The sequence below is a fragment of the Pseudonaja textilis genome, chromosome Z (genome assembly GCF_049901715.1).
Source record: "Pseudonaja textilis isolate UNSWEBS1 chromosome Z, rPseTex1.2, whole genome shotgun sequence".
NCBI lineage: Eukaryota > Metazoa > Chordata > Lepidosauria > Squamata > Elapidae > Pseudonaja > Pseudonaja textilis.
Genome location: NC_142008.1, coordinates 22,694,620 through 22,713,778, shown reverse-complemented (window position 1 = coordinate 22,713,778; position 19,159 = coordinate 22,694,620). Strand labels below are relative to the sequence as shown.

The following is a 19,159-nucleotide window of genomic DNA, read 5'->3' as shown; positions in this document are numbered from 1 at the left end:
AATAACTGTTATGTCTTGGGAACCGGTTGGAGCTCCAACCGGGTCCACTCGTTAAGCAAGTTCAACAGCCGTTCCTATTGGCTGACAGCCGACTATAAAAAGCCGGCTGTCAAGCCAAGCCAGCCGTTGTTCGCAAGCTAGTCTGCCCGTTTGGCTGGCAGACGCGACAACCACTGTTCCTTCAATAAACGTGTTAATTGCATGCCCTGGTCTAAGCCTCTCTTTCCTTGAAATACAACACTGGCGGCGAAGGTGGGATTTGAAGGCTAGCCAGGAGCATTTTCTAAAGGAACAGGAGCCTGTCAGTGGAAGCATGGCCGCTTGCCGTTTTGCTGCCGAGCCTCGGACTCAGAAGCCTGTCATCGGAAGCCGCAGCCGCTTGCCGTTTGCTTACCGAGCCATCGGACTCAGCAGCCTGTCAGCGCAAAAGTGAAAGCTCACGTTAGATCAACCGGGTTAGAGCACCACAGATAGGGAAAGTCGGGTGCTGAAGCTGCAGCCGCCCATGCCGCTGCGAAAAAAAAAAAAAGCGCGAAAATTCTAACGGCTGTCACTGAGCTGCAGCCCTGAAGCAAGCTACGGCGCTGAGAGCCTCAGCCGCCTCGATCACAATTGGGCACTAACTACAGAAGCCGTCTCTAAGTGAAGAATCCCCAGTGAAATTGCGAGCGCCTCAGCCGCCTTGCCAAAAAAAAAAAAAAATTAATAATAAGAAAAAAAGGCTCGAATTTTAAAGCGCTATCAGTACAGCACCACAGCCACAGCCGCCTAACGCTCGCAAAAGAGCACTAAAATCCAAACACCTCAGAAAAGCCAAAGTCCTTGAGTGAGAATAGGGCACTGTAGCCACAGCCGCCCACGCCCCCAAGCAGCATCAATCCAAGACAACGAGCTCCCTGTGAGGCAGACCAGTCTACCAAGAGACTGAGGGACCCAAAATGAATGTCAATTCAGTATTTCCCCCTTTTAAACCCGATGAGGAAAAGTGGGACTCATATAAAAATCGCTTCAACCACTTTATTGATGCTATTGGACTGGCTGAAGCTTCAGAGCAGAGGAAGAAATCCTACTTCCTCAGCTACTGTGGGGCTGTAGTATATGACACTGCCACAGCACTCCTGGCCCCACGAGAAATAGGGAATGTCCCATGGGCAGAGCTGGTGGAAACGCTATCCAACCACTACTCCCCAAAACCGTCTCAGATTGCTAGGCGCTCGCTTTTAGGATGAGGAAGCAAGCTGAGGGGGAATCCATAAACCAATATATGGCAGCCCTGAGGACAGCAGCTCTACAATGTGAGTTCAAGAACTATTTGGACGACATGCTACTAGACCAACTCGTCTGTGGGGTGAGGGATCTAAAACTCCAGAGGCGTTGCTGGCTAGAAGAGACCTAAACCTCCCCAGGCAGTTGAGGAAGCCTTAGCTGCAGAACTTGCAGCACAGTCCGCAGCTGAGATCCAGGGCACCACTCCCAGACCTAGCACTTCCTCTGTACACTCTGAAGAAGCGGTAAGTGAGGATGACCTGGCAGAATACTCCGATGTGCATCGCCTCAAACCAACGAGACAGCCGCAGGTAGGAGCGAGGCCAAGAAACAACAGTGGTCCAAAACAAACTCTGTTATGCCTGACCTGTGGAGGTTCCCATTCCCGGACATCTTGCAGGTTCCGAAACGCCACCTGCCACAACTGCCACAAGAAAGGTCACCTCGCAAGAGTCTGCCAGGCAGCGCGCACATCTCCACAAAGATATCCTTCCTCTCCTGTTCCCCGAAGGCAAGTAGAAAAATGCCATACTTGCTACCAAGCCAACCACACACTCTATATCCCCAATAAAATTACACTTTCTGTTTTACTAGAAGGTAATCCCTGCCGCATGGAAGTAGACACGGGGTCAGCGCTCTCAATCATATCTTGAGACACGCTTAAGAAGATCCAGCCCAGACTGACAAAGAAACAGCTTCAAAAGTGCCATCTCACCCTGAGAGACTACCAAGGAAAGAACATCCCCGTCCTCGGAAAGGCAAGTTTCTCGTGAAATTCCAAACCTTTAAAGGCCATTTGCCTTTAGTGGTTGTTAATGGTGCCCTCCCTAGTCTTTTGGGGTTGGATTGGTTCCCCTCTCTCGGCCTTAGTATAAAAGGAGTCCATGCTGTCTCAACTTCTGATGTTGACTCTTATTTACAGACTACTCTGACGTTTTCAGTAGTGAGTTAGGCTGCTATAAGGGCACTCCCATCTCCTTCTCAGTAGACCCACAGGCAGTCCCCGTTCGTTTAAAACCACGTAGAGTACCCTTCGCCATCCGCCCCAAATTGGACGCGGAACTAGACAAACTACTAAAACAAGGGGTGATAGAACCCACAGATTTCGCTAAGTGGGAGACCCCCATAGTCACCCCGCTAAAAAAAGACGGTAATCTAAGAATTTGTGCTGACTACAAGACGTCAATCAACCGTTATCTACAGGTTAGCGCATATCCAGTCCCAGTCATCCAGCACCTGTTACACACATTCAACCTGGCACCATTTTCGCCAAACTGGACATGTCACAGGCATACCAACAGTTCCCGTGGATAACCAAACAGCTGACTTACAGACCATAGTTACACAGAGAGGGCATTCAGATGTAAGCGCCTCCAGTTTGGCGTAAGTGTAGCCCCAGGTATTTTCCAATCACTGATGGAGCGAATCCTCCAAGGTCTCCCGGCGTAGTGCCTTATTTCGATGACATCTTAGTCACAGCCAGGGACAGACCCCAACTCATCCAGAGAGTCAGGGCAGTATTAGAGAAGTTCAGGCAGCATGGCCTCAAACTAAAACGGGAGAAGTGCACCATCGCCACTAGACAGGTGGACTTTCTAGGCTACAGGCTGGACGCCTCAGGCATCCACCCGGTGGAATCGAAAGTCAAGGCCATCCACGAGGCGCCCACGCCTACCAACAAAACCGAGTTACAAGCCTTCCTGGGGTTATTGAACTTCTACGCTTCATTTCTCCCACAATGCTGAACCATTGCACAGACTCTTAGACAGAAACACACCATGGCACTGGGGACCCAAAGAAAACCAAGCATTTGTGGCAGTCAAATCTCTACTCACCTCTGAGGCTGTCTTAATACAATTTGACCAACGCCTTCCTTTGGTCCTAGCCGCAGATGCATCCCCTTTTGGGATAGGAGCTGTCTTAAGTCACAGGCTTCCCAATGGCTCCGAGGCACCAATTGCCTTCTTTTCAAGAACCCTTTCAACGACTGAGCGTAATTACAGCCAGGTTGATAAGGAGGCCTTGGCTGCAGTAGCAGCAGTAAAAAAAATTCACGAATTTCTATTCGGACACCAATTCGAACTTATTACTGATCACAAGCCGCTTTTAGGATTATTATCAGGGGAAAAGCAAACCCCACAAATATTGTCACCTAGAATGACCAGATGGACCTTATTCCTGGCGGCGTACTCATACAAACTGGTCTATCGTCCCGGAAAAAATCTAAACAACGCTGATGCCCTCAGCCGCTGCCCCTTGCCAGCCCCAGTCGAGGACCCAGCTCCTGTGCATACTATTTTTGATGTAAACAAACTAAACCTACCGGTGACTGCAGACGACATAGCATCACATTCCAAGAAGGACAGAACAATCGCCCAGGTTCTGGACTGGGTAGGGAGGGGTGGCGGAAACTAACTATTCAGTTGATTTCGCCCCATTTAAAACTCGCCAGCTAGAGCTCTCCAAGTTGCAGGGATGCCTATTGTGGGGTACCAGAGTGGTCATACCAACCACCCTTCGCATACCCGTCCTGAAGATGCTGCACGAGGGCCATCCAGGAATCGTGCGGATGAAGGCGTTAGCTCGAAGCTACGTCTGGTGGCCGGGATGGACGATCAGATCGCCAAGTGGGTAAGCTCGTGTCGACCCTGTCAAGAATCTAGGGCAGCCCCGCCAACCGCCACACCCACAAAGTGGGAAAGTGCCAATGCCCGTGGTCACGGCTTCACATCGACCTGGCCGGGCCAATGCACGGCAAGACCTTCTTGGTGGTCGTGGGCGCCTATTCAAAATGGATAGATGTGGCCTTACTTCACACGACCACCACACAGGCAGTTGTTAAAGCCTTGACTCACCTTTTTGTAACTCACGGACTCCTGACACACTGGTATCCGATAATGGCCCCCAGTTCACCTCGAACGAATTTAGTAGGTATGTCACAAATCTAGGCATCAGACACGTCCTCACGGCCCCCTTCCACCCCGCCAGCAACGGGTTGGCTGAGCAGGCAGTCAGATCAGCTAAGGAGGCGTTAGCCAGATTCGGCCCAGTGGGTTGGCATTCTAAACTGTCTCAATTCCTCCTAAGCCAGCATACCACACCGTGCACGGTTACGAACAAATCCCGGCTGAGCTGCTGATGGGGAGACGCCTGAGGACTGCCTTAGACAGGCTGCACCCCACTACTGCCCAGACACCCCTTTGGGGTCTGACAGTCTGGCCAGGAATTTCGCAGTTCAGGACCTAGTGTTTGCTAGGAACTACGCGGGGACCCACTGTGGGTGGCCGGAAAAGTCGTGGCTGTCACGGGTCCGAGATCTTATCGGGTCCAACTTGAAGACGGTCGTATGTGGCGAAGACACCTGGACCAGCTGCGGAGACGACGGAGCAGCCTGACCGGCCCAGACCCGTCTCCACCAGAAGAGCGCGGGCGCCACTCCAAGGTCCAGCTAGGGGTTCCCAGAGTGACCAACCTTCACCAACGGAGCAGAGAGAGCAGGCAGTAGACTGGGACAGCCAGCCGGGAGCACCACCATTTAACCCCAGTGAAGGCAGAGACTTTTCACTGACTCCAGTTCCTGCACCGAGCCCTGGTCGCCACACTACGTACCCTGACCTGGAGTCCGCGAACTCGTCTTCGCCAAATGAATCTCCTGAGTTACGTCGCTCGGGTCGCCAACACAGACCACCGGCGTATCTCAAAGATTATGTGTGTTCTCATCTGGGGGGAAGGGGTGTTATGTCTTGGGAACCGTTTGGGGCTCCAACCGGGTCCACTCGTTAAGCAAGTTCAACAGCCGTTCCTATTGGCTGGCATCGTTTGACAGCCGACTATAAAAAGCCGGCTGTCAAGCCAAGCCAGCCGTTGTTCGCAAGCTAGTCTGCCCGTTTGGCTGGCAGGCGCGACAACCACTGTTCCTTCAATAAACGTGTTAATTGCATGCCCTGGTCTAAGCCTCTCTTTCCCTTGAAATACAACAATAACAATAATACAACTTAAAAAGGCCATGTTCCAAAAGATTGAGGGAAATGGAAGACATTAAGCCTTATTTATGGCATCCGTCCCCTTTGTCCTCCAAACCCATTAAACGCCTTTAGATATATTTTTGGTGCTACACGTCTATTCACAAGAATGCATGTCCTAGGATTTGAGACTGTCTGTTATTTAATTTATTTTGGATTCAAATGAATCATTGTCTCTGCAACCTGGAATACTGCAACCAATTTTGGTCATCCTAATACAAAAAAGATGTTGAGACTTTGGAAAAAGTTCAGAGAAGAGCAGCTAAGAGGATCAAAAGCCTGGAGACTAAAACATATGAAGAACAGCTGCAGCATTTGGATTTAGCTAGTCTAAAGAAAATAAGAATTAGGGGTGACATGATAGCAACATTCCAATATTTGAGGGGCTGCCAGAAACAAGAGGGGGTCAAATTATTCTACAAAGCACCATAGGACAGGACAAGAAACAAACGTTGGAAATTAATCAAAGAGCCATGGTGGTGCAGTGATTAGAATTTAGTACTACAGGGCTACTTCTGCTGACTGCCGGCTGCCTGCAATTTGGCAGTTCGAATCTCACCAGGCTCAAGGTTGACTCAGCTTTCCATCCTTCCAAGGTGGGTGAAATGAGGACCTAGATTATTAAAAGCAATATGCTGACTCTGCAAACAGCTTGGACAGGGCTGGAAAGCACTGTGAAGCGGTATATAAGTGCTACTGCCAAGTGCTAAAGAGAGAAGCAACCTGGAATTAAGGATAAACTTGCTAACAGTGAGGACAATTAACCAGTGGAACAGCTTGCCTCCAGAAATCGTGGCTGCTCCATCACTGCAGGTTTTTAAGAAGAGGTTAGACAGTCACTTATATAGGTCTCCTGCTTGAGCAGTGGGCTGGACTAGAAAACCTCCAAGGTACCTTCCAGCTGTATGCTATTCTAAATTAGTTCAACATGTACGTTATTTGTAATTTTAAAAGGATCCAGATAATTTTCCTGTGTTTCCTTATGCTTCTCCCTCATGATTGACTTTAAAAAAACTGGAAGGAGGTTGAGACCAATCACTTATGTATTCATAATCTCATGTAGTTAGCAAGGACCTTAACAGTCATCTAATCCTTAAGAGTTCATCTACATGCTCAGTGTATGGTCTACTACAGCATCTCTGACATATGATCACCTAACCTCTGACTGAAGAATTCCAGAGCAGGAGAAATCACAGCTCTTATGATGTCCTGTTCTGCTGACTGAGATCTAATACAATTATGTTTTTTTTCTTATATTTTAGTCTGCCCTAATAGAAACTAAATAAACCTCCTTTCTATGTAAAAGCAACCCTTTAGATATTTGAAAATTCTTTCCTCAGTGGTTTCTTCTACAAGCTAAACATGTACAGAACCTTTAGCACTCCTCAGAGTGCTTGGTTTCCTCACTGTCTTCTTGGCTCTCCAATTTGTCTCTGTCCTTTTGGAACTGTGATGCCCAGAATAGAGTCAAATTACTTCCCATAATCTGAAATTTGCACATCAATTAATGCATCAATAGCAATAGCACTTAGATTTATATACCGCTTTATAGTGCTTTATAGCCTTCTTTAAGTGGTTTACAGAGTCAGCATATTGCCCCCAACAATTTGAATCCTCATTTTACCCACCTCAGAAGGATGGAAAGTTGAGTCATCCTTGAGTCTGGTGGGATTCAATCTGCCAAATTGCAGGCAGCCGGCAGTCAGCAGAAGTAGCCTGCAGTATTGCACTCTAACCACTGTGCCACTGAGGCTCAGAGATAGCATTTATCTTATTAGCACCCGAATTACATATTGTTGATTGGAAAAACAATATGAACATGTCTTTGTGGTCTCCAAGAGTTACTCTTGACTCAAGGGAAAATTTGATGAAATAAATAAAGAACTTCTGGCAGTTGCAACTTAATCTACAGGGAAACTTATAGCGGTAATTGATTTCTGCCTCTAATTGGTTTACATCCTATCATATTGTTCAGTGGCTTCTAAATCAAGGGACATATGGAAAAGTGACGCATACTTGGAAAATAGTAGAAAGTGCTAAATTTGATTTTACTACATTAATGTAAACATCTAATTAAATATAAGTATATAGTTATTAATTTTCCCTTTTGGCTTATATACATTATAACTTCTGGAAGTCTCAGAAAGCTGCTGTCTTACAGTATGCATCCCTGTTCTAAACTGGTTGGAAACAATATTATGCAAGAATCAGAAAAGGTATCAAAGTCATCAGATAGCATAACTAATCTGCAATTGGAGTCTGGCTTAGATCTTTGCAACATTTTGAGCTGAAGAAAAATTGTTTATATTTTCTACAGATATATTTATATTCCAGGCTGTTTTTCTCAGTGAACACAGAATTCATTCTAAACTCTTTTACTCCGCTATGTAGTATTTAGGTGGTATCACTTTGGTCTATTCCCTTCACTTGTGTGTGTCCTCTTAAATCTTTGGGGAAGAATTTTGAACGCCACATGTCTCTGGTTCTATCACTAGCATCTCTAGGCAGATCAGTTTGAAAACTGCAGCATTCTAAAAGTATTGAGCTATATGGACCAATGCTATCCTATGTTCTCATTAGAATAGGGACAGGCAACCTTTTAATGGCTAGTTAATATTTTGGAGAAGGCTGCAAAGAAGGTGATGAAAAGTCAAAGCCAACACCATATCATTCTAGTAGGTTGAATCAGGATTGTCTGGTTTCTAATAGAGCCAGGAGTTTCCATTAGGAGTTTATTTTTAATTGGTTTTAGGCTTGGTTTTAGGGCCAGTGCTGCTATTTTTGTGCATTTTAGAATTTTAGCAGATCACATGGCTAAGACTGCAAAAGACTTGAGGTTTCAAAAAATAGTTTGACAAATACATACTCTCCATAGGTTTAGTGTCTTTTGCTTTCAAAAGTTGTAAAGATGGCAATGTGGGCTGTCATTTTTGGAATTCCTGTCTATATTTTTAAATCTCACTAGCTTACAACTCTGAAGCTCATTGATAGTTACTGAATTCTTGTCCAATACATTTGGAAGACATGGGCATAGTCTGACAGGCACAAATAATTCAAGGATTTTTCTGAAGTGATTTGTAAAATTCAAATACAAAAGCTGAATTGGAATTACATCTTCTTTTTATATTGTATGCTTAAAGTGATATTGGTCTTATAACCTAAATATTTAGAATAACTTTTCCTATAGTGAAATTCTTTTTTTGAGTAGAAAAATATGAAACTGTAAAATTTCTTCTATTCTTCAAAGAAGAAAATCATATTCTGAATTGATCTTAACATCTATCCTTAAGTAGTATATGATCATTGACTTGGACATCGGGACAGTCATCAATTTGTAAAATCATAAAATATACTTGCATATGTTTTTCCAGGAGAATATTAGTGTGTTACAAAGATATTTGGTAGAACATTAATTGTGTTAAAATATACTTACTTGTTCTTATAGCTAATATAGAAAGAGTGACTTTATGAATCTGACTACTGATATTGTTTCTAGCCATTCCTTCCACCTTTGTGTGTGTGTGTGTGTGTGTGCTTTGTGGTCAGTGTTATTTTGTAATTTAATTGCTGCTCTTTATTTTTCCCTGAGTTATTTAAAATAATCAATATGTAAAATTCTGAAGTTTAGAACTGTGGTTTTGGTCTTGATCTGAAACAGACTGAGCGGAGTGTTGCTTTTTTCAAATGCAGTGTTTTGTTTTAATGCATATTCATTTTAGTGCAACAGAATATTGCATAGTTAGTATTTACTTCCCATCAGGAAGACAAAATGAAAATTTAACCCAAATAAAAAATAAAATAATATTATCTATACCAGAAATGAAAGATTTATAAATACAGATGTGTTAATATATCTTCAAGTATGTTGTCCTGTCCTAAATATAATTTATATTGCAGTAGCTATTACATTTTTATTCTGTTTACAGATTATACAGGGCTTTGTTAGTACATATTCTACCTTGATGTTTTTAATTTTAAGTGTTTTTTCTTCTAGCATTTTCCTACAATTTCAAGATATGCTTTTTTTTTTTTTATCAACAAAGTGTTGATTCATTGGTTATGACAGGAGGAATTGATCGACTGGCTTATAGTCTGAATCTGACATCATAGGCTGAGAGAGTGTGAATGGTTCAAAGTCATCCAGATGGCTTCCATGCCTAAAGCGCAGTGGTGGGATTCAGCCAGTTTGCACCATTTCGGGAAAAACGGTTGTTAGCTTTCAGGTTGGCGAACTGGCTGTTGGAAGAACTCATTAGGGCAGAGAACTGGTTGTTAAATCATTTGAATCCCACCATTGCTAAGGCATATCTAGAAGTCACAGTCCCCTGGTTTATAACATGATGTCTTAAACATTAGAACAAACTGACTCTCTTTTAATACTATATTACTAATTATTAGTTTACCTTTTTTTTGACCACTGGCAAATTTGGCATAATGGCTGCTGTAGCACTTCCTATTTGCCAATCCTTGCTATTTGGTATGGTGAGCAAAAAATAAATAAATCATTTAATTAAAGTTAAACTTTTTCCTTGTAAAGTCTATCTTTGGTCTATCCATTTGTACCAGCAGTTCCAGCTGATGTAGTATATTGAACAGTCTTTATTTTTTAATGCCAAAGTTAATTTGTCCATTTCTGCACAACTTGAAATTTTTTGAATGATCATCTCCTCTGATGGAACATGAGGCTGCTTCCAACATTGTGCAAAAGCCAATCTGGCTGCTGTCAAAATGTGTATTATTATATATTTTACTTTTTTTGATATTTGTTTATCAAAGATCCCTAACAAAAAGGACTCTGAATTCAATCTGTTCTTTTATCATTTCTTCCAGTCAATTTCTAATTTTCTGCCGATATTTTTGAGCTTCTATACAGGACCACCAGATATGGAAAAAAGTTCCCTCTTTTTTTTTGCATTTCCAGCAATTCGGACTCATATTGGAGTGCATCTTTGTTATTCTCGAAGGAGGAAGGTGCCATCTATAAAACATTTTATAGGCATTTTCTTTGTATGCTACCAATTTTGTAATTTTATTATTTCTACCCCAGACCTTTTCCCATTCTGTTATGGTGATGCTACATCCTATATTCCTACTCCAGGCTATCATGTTCCTTTTTGTAATTTCTTCTTCTAATTCTACTTCTGATAAATAATTATAAAATTTTGTTATATTTTTTTTGCCTGATCCTAATAAAATTTTATCTAATTGCTGGAGTTTATTGTTAATTCCGAATTCTTTCTTGTCCTGTTTATATCTACTTTGAATTTGACGATATGCCGATTGATCAATTTTTAGTCCCCGCTCTTGAAGTTCTTGCTGCGATTTCAAATTTCCTTGTGTACCCAATAGGTCCTTATATTTAATCATTTTAGTGATATCCAGATTATTTGGGTGAATCATCGCCTCCATTGTTGAAATCCAAATTGGTATTTTTAAATAGTGTTTTTTCCGTATTTTCTTCCAATTAGTTAATAATGAGTCTCTGTTTAGGTGTCTGTGGCTAGTTTTCCCTACATCCCATAAAAAAGCATGCCACCCCCTCTGCAAGTCATGGCCTTCTAAGAATAATATTCTCTTGTTGGTTAAATTCACCCATTCCTTCAACCATACTAAAGAGGCTGCACTATAATACAACTCCCAATTTGAAAGTGCCAGCCCTCCCCTGCTCTTCATATCTTGCATTGCCTTTAAATTTATTCTAGGTTTTTTCCCTTGCCAGATAAATTTTACAGTTATTTCATTAAGTTCTTCAAAAAAAAATTTGTGTACTTTGATTGGGATCGTCTGAAATATATATAGGAATTTTGGAAGAATATTCATTTTAATAGCAGCAATCCTGCCTAATAATGAAAGTTGCAGCTTACCCCATGTTTCTTAATCCTTCTTTACCTGTTGCATCAATTTATCATAATTATTTTCCTTAAGTGTCTTACAATGTGCTGTCAACCATATTCAACTTTCTTTATCACTTGTATTCCCATAACTTCTTCTAGTTCTATTTTCTGTTTTTCTGTTAAATTTTTAGTCATTAATTTTGTTTTCTTCCTATTAATTTTAAGTCCTGCTACTGCTCCAAATTGTTCTAATTCATTCATCAATTTTTGTCCTCTTTCTATTGGTTCCTCAATGAAAAAAATCATATCATCCACAAACACTTGCAACTTACATTCTTCTTTCTTAACCTTTAACCCTTTTATGTCTGGGTTCTGTCTAATTCGCATTAGTAATGTTTCTAATGATAATATGAAGAGCAGGGGTGAGAGTGGGCAGCCCTGTCTGACTCCTTTTTCTATTTTTCTATTGGGCGGTTATATTCCCAGTTTATTATAATATTAGCCTGTTGTGTATCATAAATGGTTGTTATAATATTTTCAAATTTGGTGCCTAAATTCATATTATAAATTTTTTGAATTAAAAATTGCCAATTTAAATTATCGAAGGCCTTCTCTGCATCTAAAAACATAAGTGCAATTTTTTTTTCGGGGTGGGCTTCATAAAATTCTAAGACATCTAGTACTATTCTTAGGTTGTTCCTGATTTGTTTGGTCGGGAGAAATCCATTTTGATCTTCATATATATGCTCATTTAACATTCTTTTTAGTCTACTTGCTATAATAGAAGTGAATATTTTGTAATCAGTATTTAACAGTGAAATCAGCCTATAATTTTATATATATCGGGGATCCGAATCCTCCTTCGGGATCAGCGAAATCAATTCTTCCCTCCATGAGTCCAGCATCCTGGCTGCCAATAAGACGTCATTAAAAACTTCCAGCATAAGGGGACTTCCGGTTTGAAAGGCTTCGGCGGCGGCAGGAATCCGCGATAGTGCACGGTTCCTGCTGCGCTCGCCGCTGGTGTGCCCCCGATCCAGCTGGGTTTGGGGTTAATAGTCACCCCGTAGAGGTGACTGAAGATAGAGGAGGCCTAGCAGGGGTCCGGGAGATCACAACCCCCCTCCTCAGCTGGCTCAGTTCCTTTCTCCAAAAGCAGTGGAGCGACGGTCAGCAATGGCCGCCACAAAGAAACTTTCATCCGGACAAGACTGTACAGGAGGAAGCTGAGAAAGTGAAATTTTTGGCTGAACCGGGATAACAAATAATATCTAAATACCCTGGAAATTCAACTTTCTTAAAGATACATTGTTCCCTAGGAAGATCATAAAAAGTGGCGGAAGAAAGTGAAAAGGGAAAGTTTGTTTTTTCTCACTCTCCTTCCCTACGGAAATAGCAGAAGGAAATCGGAAAAACCCGTCTTGGTGACAGAAGGTAATTAAACTTGAAAATTAAATCCAAGTGGACATTAAAGATTTCTGAACATTGGAATCAAAAAATTTAAAAATTCTTTTTTTTTTCTATAAGTGGGAAGGGAGAGGTAAAGAATTTATATTAAGACTTTGCTGGAGGAGACTGCTTGGAGCTTATAAGATCAGAGACAAACTGTAATAAGACTTCTAAAAAATACGTTTTGGAACTTTGCAATTGAATTCTACCCCAAGAAGAGAAAGTATAAAAAGAAGAAAGTGCTAAATGAAACAGCTTGTGTTGATTTGGATTGCTTGGTGACTTTGGGACTTTTGGAAACTATTTTTTAAAAGACTAAAAGCTTTTGGGTTGTTTAAAAAATCTCACAATGGCATTATCTGTTGTAGAATTGAAAATGGAATTTCAAAAGTTAAAAGAAGAGGAACAAGAAGGGAAGGGCTCTTCTGGATCTGTTTCACTTTTTGGAAATGGTGATTTCTACCTACCAGGAATTACAACAACAAGAAGGCTGGGATGAAGAAGAAGAAGCCATCTTTAATGAACAAATAACTTTAGTTGAGGAAGAGAAGGGAAAGAGGGGAAAGAGAATGGAGAATTCAAGACTTAAAAAAACAACCAAAAAAGGGAAAAATAAGGTGAAAAATCGATACAATGTCAGAAAGCAACAGAAAAGAGGAATACAATAGAGAGGGCAGACTAAGAGGGCGGAGATTAAGAGAAGAGGGGGTAAAAAGGCCAGAAAGGACAAGAAAGGAAGGGGAAAAGGGAAGAGAAGTTACAAAGGCTTGAAACAAGATATAAAAAAACAGATCTTTTTCAGAGACAAAGGGTAAAATACAATTAAAAAAGAGATTCTGAAAAAGTACATAAGATTGTATTGTAGTATTGTATTTGAAATAGAGTTAGAAAATTGGAATCTTATATGATTTAATAAAAGGGAATATGTAAAATGTTTAAGATTTAATGATAGTTTAATTTGTTATGGATTGTTTCAACTATATTATAAACTTATTATTTTCTTATTTTAAAATGTAGTATGTAGAATGTACTAAGCAGAATCAGAATGGAAATTATATATTATCTTAAGTGTTAAATTTAGGGGAAAGATAGACCCCAGGAAGAGAAGGGCTAAATGAAACAGTATGTGTTTATATGGGAGAGAGTGGAGACTAAGAGGGTGGAGATTAAGAGACGGGGTGGGGTGGGGTAAAAAGACTAGAATTACAAAAGAGATTCTGCAAAAGTACATAAGATTGTATTGTTGTATCTTTACTTGAAACAATGTTAGAAAACTGGATCTTTTTATGATTTAACAAAATACCAAAGGGAATGTGTAAAATGCTTAAGATTTAATGATAGAGTTTAATATACTATGGATTATTGTTTCAATTATATTATAAACTTATTATTTTTCTATTTTAAAATGTAGTAGGTAGTTTAGAATGTGCTAAGCAGAATCAGAATGAGAATTATATATTATTTCAAGTGTTAAATTTAGGGGAAAGATATAAAGGCGTCATATTTCAATTAGTGATTACAGGAGAAATATCGTGTTAATGAGAGAAGAAAAATAGATGATTGAAACAAAATGGACAAAAGATATAAGCATAATGATCTAAATCGAGATGAAATAAATAAAATAGAATTAAGAGAGTGAAAAGAGGGTAGAAGCTATATAGAAAATATAGAATGGTAAATAAGATATGAAATGGTATATAAAGTGAGCATGAACTTGATTTATGTCTGTACCAAAAGATGTAACCCAGGACCAGGCTGCTTTCCAAAAAGATGTTTTATGTTTTGTGTTTTGTTTGTGTATGTTTGTTTATTGAAAATTAATAAAATTTATTTTTTAAAAAAACTTCCACCATAAGAGGTCCTATTTGTTCTGCTATTGCCTTGTACAGCTCCCCTGGAATCCCATCTGGTCCCGGGGATTTATTGTTTTTCTGGTTCTCTATTGCTGATTTCAGTTCAAACCAAGTAATGTCTTTGTTTAACAATTCTTCCATTTCTTCCCCAATTGCTTTATTCTTCACTTCATCTAAATAGTTTCTTATTCTATCTTCATTAACTTCTTCCTTTTTATATAACTCTTCAAAATACTTATGGGCAATTTCTTTTTTTCTGTTCTATCTCCTGTTGTATATTCCCCTTTCCATCTATTAGCTGGTATATCAATCTCTTTTCTTTCCTTTTTTTTTAGTCTATATGATAGCCATCTTCCTGGCTTATTAGCATGCTCAAAATAAGTTTGTCTAGTTGTATTCATATTTATAATCATTCTCTTTTGTTCAATTAAATTCAATTTATGTTTGTTTATTATTATCTGATTTTGCAATTCTGAATCCTTTGGGGTACTCTGTAATTGAGTTTCTGATTTCTTAATTTTTTGTTGTAATTTGTTTTGCTGGGCGTATTTTTCCTTATTCCTCTTGGTATTATAAGAGATTGTTATACCTCTTATTACTGCCTTCATTGCATCCCAAATGTTTTGTTTCATAGTTGCTCCATTATCATTTTCCTTTAAGAAATAATTTAATTCCTCCTTGAGTTTATTGGTGTATTCTTTTTCTCTTATTAACTGAGTATTTAACATCCATCTTTTCTTGGGTTTTTCCCTACCCTTCCATATTATCTGAATTGAATTGTGATCTGCTCATTCATTAGGTAAAATTTCAATCCCTTTTATCTCATTTGCTATTTCCCCATTCATCTATGCCATATCAATTCATGTCCATATTTGATGAGGATTTGAATAGAATGTAAATTGTTTTTTCTCGGGATGTAATCTTCTCCATATATCAATCAAATTTAACTCCTTCATCATTTCCATACATATCTTGGGAAGCTCTCTTTCCCCCCCTTTGTTCTTCCCCCCATTGCTATGGTCTTTTTGATAATCAGCAATAGAATTAAAGTCTCCTATGATACAAATATTTCTTTTTTCCAATCCTACTATTTTTCCATAAAGATGCTTAAAAAACTCATTTTGATCTCCGTTCGGGGCGTAGATTACCACTAAGAGAATTGAGATGGCATTAATCCAGATCTGCAAAACCAGAGTTCTTCCCTCAGAATCTGACCATATTAAATCTGCTTTCAAATCATCTTTAACATATACTGCAATCCCTTTCTTTTTCCCCATGTCTGCTGGTGCAGTAAATAGCTTCCCTAAGTTCGGACATTCTAGGTATTTTTCATCTGTTTTCTTTATGAGTTTCTTGTAGGCATATTATATCAGCATTTTGTTTGATTACTTTAGCTATTATCCTTTTCCTTTTTATCAACAAGTTTAAACCATTTATATTAATTGATAGTAGTTTCTTTTCTTCTTCCATTTAATTAATTCTGTTTCGCTCTTTGTCTTGTAATGGCTCCGGTCTCTCCTTGTGCCTGAAGATGTGTCCTACTTTCTTCTCTCTCCTGATGTAGATGAGTATTTCCTTGATTTCCTAAAGTTCCATCTCTGTTCTTATGATAGCCTTGATCTTCCTGGGAGTTTGTTTCCAGTTCCTCCTTACTGCTCTGGTCTTCCGGACCTACCAATCGCTCATAAAATTCCTGGGCCTTTTTCATGGAGTCTGTTTTAATTTTCCTTCCGTTCCAAAAAAACTAACATCCCCTCTGGGATTAGCCATTTAAATACGATTCTTTTCTGATTTAGGTAAACTGCTAAGAACTTGTAGTCTCATCTTTGTTCTCTTACTCTTCTTGGTATTTGTTTGAGAATCAAGACTTCTTTACCTTTATACGTGATTGTTTTATCTCTTGATATCCTATATATGATATCCCGGACACTCCTTCTCGCAAATCATATACGGACTTCTCTTGGGCATTTGTGGCATCTTGCATAATTAGTGCTAATCCTGTAAACTTCATCAAACTCCCTTAAGATGTTATCTTTATCCTTTTTCAATAGTCCAGCCAGTATTCCCGCCATTAATTGTTCCAGGTCTTCTTTGGATTCCACTACATTTTGGAATCTCAAGTATGTAGCAGCCTTGTCCATCTCTAGGTAGACCAGTGAGTCCTCCATTTCTTTACTCACATTCTTTAATTCTTCATCTATCCTTTCTAATTTCCTTTCGGTTCGTTCAGTCCTTTTCTCTACCTCTTTTATTGTTGCTTCATTTTTCTCCAAGGCCTGCTGTAATAATCCAACTTCGTCCTCTACTTTGGAGATGTCCACTTTCATTTCTGCTTTTAATTTCCCCATCTCCTCTTTTAGTTGATTGATATCTGCTCTCGTCTCGTTATGGTTTTTCATCATTGTTTCTTGCAGCTTCGTCATCGATTCCTGTGAAGTCAGCAAAATTGATTGGATGTTGGCATTTGAGATGTTAGCTTGTTTCTCCACTGGTAATGTTTCTTCTATGGCTTTTTGTGCCATGGGCGAAGCTGTTGCCAACGTAGTTGTTAATGTCAGAGTGACCTTTCTTCCAGTTTTCAGAGCTGTAGTAGTTGTGGAAGTCATTTTTTTTAAGATTTGTTTCTGTTGTACTATATTAATTATATTATCCCAAATTAACATTCAGTGATAGAATCTCTGTATTAGGATTGACCGGTATCTAATTACTTAATCTATCTATCTGCTGGGCAGCTGTGCTCTTAACTGGCTACTGGAGTATAAGTACTTATATATAAAAATATTATAATTATTATTTTAAATCCAAATTCTAAATCACATATATAATTTTGTAAGGTCTATGCTCAGCCTCTATACATAACTTCATGTAATATATATATAATATCCAAATCCAATTATATTTAAATATTATAAATAAATATGTGTATTTATCTAACCTTATTTTAAATATTCTTAAACACAAACAGTATTACATTCATCCCCAAGTAGATTAATTGTGGTCACACAATAAATTATAATATTAATACATAAAACCCTATACTTATTAATTAAATAATACTTAATATTCTTACTATTTTCTCTATATATCTAATCAAAGTATAGCTATCACTATTATTAATAAATCAATTAATTCAATTATTTAACAATCAGATACAACAATCAATTTTCCTTTTCCCAGTATGCATATTTATAATCATTATAAAGAGAGAATAAAGAAGGAGAGATAGTTCATCATAACGCCAGATGGTGAGGGAAAAAGAAGGAAAAAAAATGAGCAAATGTATACAGAAAAAGGGGAGTAAAAAAGGGGGGGCAAGGAATTTTGAAGTAAGTTTAAGAGCTTTCACTCCAAATGCACCGGAAGTGGGGAGGTAAAAAATGCTGAGTAGTGACTGCAATTACACGGTATCTCCACACATTCGGAAGCTTCTTACTTTTTGTTCCTAAGTTCAATTTTCCTGATTTTCTTCAGATGGAACCACCTCCTCAATTAGATCAGTATGCTCCCTAAGGGCTGTTAAGTGGTTTATATCAGTTGTACTGTTACGATAACTTTTTCCTTGGATGCTGTCCTCTACACCAACAGGAATTTAAAAAGAAATCCAGAAAGGATAAACAAATGAACGTAAAAAGTTCAATGTTAAAATAAATATTAAATTGCTTTCTTTTCTTTTTTGCTTTTCAAACTATAAAATTTGGGTGAAAAGCCACATTGCCCAATATGGACTGGATGATTAAGTGGGGTTCTTGTGTGTGGACTATCTGTTAAGGGATTTGCCCACATTTCCTGAGCAACATAAATACATAGAGGAGACTCAGCTAAGGAAATAGATCACCACAGGGACAAACTGTCAAAAATAATAAATACGTCAGTTACTGTCAGCAAATTTAGCAACATTGAGATGGCCACACGGTGGACTATTCTTTACTTTTTTTATGATAATAAATAACTTGGGAGGTTAACAGTGATTAAAAAAATACATAAGAAAAATAATAATAGCAAGGAAGACAATACATCCTAAACATTTCCATTTCTTTTAAGTGCTTTTAATCATTTGCTTTGTGTGTCTTTACATTGCCTAATTCAATATTAATATATGTCTCTTAAACCAAAACTAACACTAGAACAGTGGTCGCCAGCCAGCGGGCTGAGGACCACTAGTGGTCTGCAAGAAAATTTTGGTGGTCCACAGAGAAATGTCACCCCCAAAGCAATTAATCCACGCTGCGCGGGAACACAAGGCTTGCATCACTTGCATTGCGAACAACATGAGGTAGTGAGGGAAGGGGGAAAAGCACGGAGGGGGGAACATGCCTCACTCGCCCCATGTGCTTCATGTGGCCACCGGGCTGCTTCTTTCCATTTCTTTCTTCTGCTTTTGGCTGCACTCGAGGAAAGCAGCAAAAGTCTTTCTTTCTCTCCCCAAATTCCACCAGAAATTAATCTTTGGGACCCTGAAAGTCATCCTGCTCTCTCTCTCTCTCTCTCTCTCTCTCTCTCTCTCTCTCTCTCTCTCTCTCTCTCTCTCTCTCTCTCGATAGGCTTGGGAGCACATGTTGGCCTGAATTGATTAATTAATCTTCTTTCCTTGATTTCTTGTCAATTTTGGGAAGTGTACGGTTCAGAACAATAAAAAGCAAATATTATGTGAGAAGGTGATTACACAGTAATGTATTTTTGCTATTAGCTTTTCCTCCAGTCTGCTCTGCACATTTGCTTCTTTAAACACCTGTCT

General features: G+C 39.4%; 1 protein-coding gene across 4 annotated transcripts in view; it reads left to right on the top strand.

Moving 5' to 3' along the window:
- Window positions 1-19,159, top strand: part of NMT2 (N-myristoyltransferase 2) — a 55,226-nt gene that overhangs the window by 4,504 nt on the left and 31,563 nt on the right. The window lies entirely within an intron of this gene.